The sequence below is a fragment of the Myotis brandtii genome, unplaced genomic scaffold (assembly GCF_000412655.1).
Source record: "Myotis brandtii unplaced genomic scaffold, ASM41265v1 scaffold185, whole genome shotgun sequence".
NCBI lineage: Eukaryota > Metazoa > Chordata > Mammalia > Chiroptera > Vespertilionidae > Myotis > Myotis brandtii.
Window position 1 is genome coordinate 3,325,768 of NW_005356870.1, and position 3,630 is coordinate 3,329,397.

General features: G+C 42.8%; 1 pseudogene; it reads right to left on the minus strand.

Moving 5' to 3' along the window:
- Nucleotides 1-1,641: 1,641 nt before the first annotated feature.
- LOC102253869 lies at nt 1,642-3,340 on the minus strand (annotated as a pseudogene).
- Between the last annotated feature and the right edge of the window lie 290 nt (nt 3,341-3,630).

A 3,630-nucleotide genomic window follows, 5' to 3' on the forward strand; every position in this document is an offset into this window, starting at 1 on the left:
GGACATCTGTAATACTGTCAACAGTACGTTTTTTAAAAAAGAGAACACATTTTTAGCATTTAGAGGAAAATATTTCTCTCAGGCTCTTTTATGGTGAAAAATATATTCAACAGCCTAATAAAACTGGTTGAAGTTGTTATTCAATGGCCGCTGAGAGGAGGCTGACAGCTGGGGGTTAGGGGTGGGGGACTAGAGGGGATGAAGGGATTGAGCAAAAAAGAAAAAGAGAGAGATCAAGAACTCATGGACAGGGGGAAAACTGTTGTGATTGTGGAGGAGGTGTGGTGAGGGGAGATGGAAGAAGGCATGAAGGGGATAAAAGGTGATGGAAAAATAAAATTTAATTTATTTTTTTTTAAAAAGAGGAGAAAATGCAAATCATTTTGTGGCTTCTGAAATCCTCTGTGGTACTTATTCCAAAGAACATTATTTAAAAGTGTTAGTACAATAAGGCAGTAAGGTGAGTTGGCCTTTTCAATATGTAATTATATATGTGTTTTCCGATGGTCTTAGGCGAACCCTGTGAAAGGGTCGTTCGACCCCCAAAGGGGTCGCAACCCACAGGTTGAGAGCCGCTGGTATAGAGGGATAAATGGTAAGAAAAAAAGAAAAAAACAAATCACTGTACATTTACTTTTGTGAAAACACAGCCTGCATTTTCAAGTACAAAAAGAAAAAAACCCTAAAGATTGTTTCAGAAATATAGAGAAATATCAAACTTAAATAGCAAAAAAAAAAGTCATTTTGCATTTCCCATGTTTCTTAAATAACTATCCTGTCTGCTAACACACAATAAAAAGAGTAACTGTGAAAAACGGACATTTTCATAGACTCCTATAAAGTCTCATTGAGACTATCCTGTTGGCATTGGGTAACCAATCATAGGTGCAGCTGCAGTAGCAGGATCCGCTATGCCTGTTGTTTCATATATTGCGCCTTACCCACCCAGGGATAGAGCTTGTCAGAAGGATGTGTGTTCCCTAACGCATTCCCAAATCAGCAAGTCCCCTCACAGAGCATCAGGCGACATCTGAACGCTTCTGTGCAGTAGGGCCACTTCAAGGTTCACAGCAACCTCTTCCTGTGCTCATTTTGAGGAACTTTAAACAAAAATGTACTCAGTCCTTTGCATTACACACTCATCAGAAGTTCAAAATTCTGGCCACACTGCTTGTCTTGCCAAGACCTTACAATTGCAGCTGCAAGAAAAACAGACTGTCCTCTAAAAGTTGTTTCTATGCACTGGGTCTCCTCTGGGTAAGTGTATCCAAGACGCTATGGTCACTTGAGAACACGTCTCTCTCTGTCAGGTCTCCACCTGACCACCTTTGTGTAGGTGGGGGAGGATCTTTCAAAGCATTGCTTTCTTTTTCCCCCGTAAGTGTGGGAAATTGCTCCTGCTCTAAGCTCAGGTGCCAGTACTCACCGATTTGTAAAAGGTGTGGTACCTTTTAAAGCTACTCTCTCCACTTCAAGCTTGAACAAAAAATGTCATTGAATATTGAAGTTTGGGAATATTTCTTCAATATTTCAGCAAACTCACTGAAACTCAAAGACTAACAGATCACAGTAAACAGTTTGAAACAATGTGGTACCATGGCAGCCATGCAAATCGTGGGACAGAGGGATACCACTGTGAACTGTGAGGATAACGTCCTTTTTGCTCCTCTGGAGAGAACAGTGTATGTGGGAGAGTTGGTATGTTCTGCTTTTGAAGATTACTGCCCACTTTCAGCTTTTCACCTCTCTAATCTACTGGAAACAGCAGATCACTCGTCCTGCATCCCCCTCAAGTCCTCCAATTATCATGCCGAGGCCTTGCCACAAAGACTGCACCTTTACTTAAAAAAAAAAAAGTAGCCCTCTGGAAGCCACATCTCTAGAAATCATAATAGGAGTTTTCCGTGTTTGAATTCATTTAAAACCCAGTCACATTCCTGTTGACTCTTGTCACCATGGATACCCATGGCAGGCTACCCCATCTCTCCTCATTTTTCTATAAGTTCACCTTTTGGTTTCAACAAAATCAATGGTTTTCTTCTCCTCACTCATGGTCTCTTCCATCAAACGAATAAATTTTTCATCCTCCTCTACGTCATGACGCACATCCACAATCTGGAGAATGTTGTGGTTTGCACCCAGTTCCAGCGCACCAATGTTTATATGAATACAGTCTTCCAGGAAATCTTCAGCAAGCTGTCTTCTTTTGGCCAACTTGCACTCCACCTTAAGGTTTGCCTGTCAGGTCTTAATCTGATCCACAGTTTTCCTTACTTGGGTTCACAGTCCATATCAAGCATTTTATCTGCTTCATCAAGGACAAAGTAGGTGGTTCTTCTCAGATTTGTTTTCCTACACTCCAAAAAGTCAATCAGTCTTCCAGGTGTTGCAATACAGATCTCCACACCTGTCTCCAAATCACGTATTTTTGGTCCCTTGGGAGCACCACCATAGATGCAAGTACAGTGGGGCCTTGACTTACGAGTTTACTTCGTTCCGAAACCGAGCTCGTTAAGGAGCTCGTTAACTCAAATTACTCTATCAACTCAATGCAAAAAATCCGCGGAGAGACAGCTGGTATCTCAAAAACCTCGTTAGTCGGGACACTCGTAAGTCAAGCCCCACTGTAGACATCAATCGGCATGAGAATCCAGCAACTACTTGTTGCACCTGTTAGGCCACTTCCCAAGTCGGTGCCAGCACCAAGCAAATATGTAGGCCCATCACCTTTCTCTAGGAATGGCTCATGATTGGTGTGCACACTGGAAATAAGACAATGTTTTCCCAGATCCAGTCTGTGCTATTCCAACCATATCCAAACCACTTAGACTCTAGGGGTCGAACGACCCTTTCACAGGAGTCACCTAAGACCATCGGAAAACATATAATTACATATTGTTTTTGTGATTAATCACTATGCTTTATGTTCAATTTGTAACAATGAAATTGGGGGTCACCACAACATGAGGAACTGTATTAAAGGGTTGCGGCATTAGGAAGGTTGAGAACCACTGACGTAGAGCAACTGGCCATCCCTGAGCTTGAATAGCAGGGCTTCAGTAAAGTTCTGTCTTGCAATCACGTCCATGACATTTTGCAGGGAAGTTTGCTTCATAAAAATTCAGAACTGGCTTGGGGCAGTGTGACCTCTAACTGTAATTTCCTTGCTTCTGTATGTCTCCACCTCTTGTGCTGTGCACCTAGCCAAATCAGGGTGTTCTTGATTAAAATTCTTCTCAAATTTGGGCAGCTCATCAAGATTCCACTTCCTTTTAACTAGTTTCTTCCCAGGGTTTCCAAATTTATTTCCTGATAGAGGCCCTGCCCTACTTCCTCCAAATCAAGGTGCACTAAACCGTGGATCCAACCAGGGTCTCGGCAACTCAAATATCCTGACGTGGTGTCAAATGCTTGCAGCTGGCAGTGAACCAAGTGGAAAGAATCCCTACAAGGAGTCGTTGGAGGTGGTTTTGGTGACAGCTAAGCCTTGCTGGGGTGGCAGGGGTGGAGGGGCGGTGGGGACAGTAGCCTGAGCTGCTCACCTACAGACCTGTGGAAATGAATGAGGTTCATAATATTCTTTACACTGAGATTCTACAAGTCACCTCTAGCAGTTTCTTGAAAGTATGC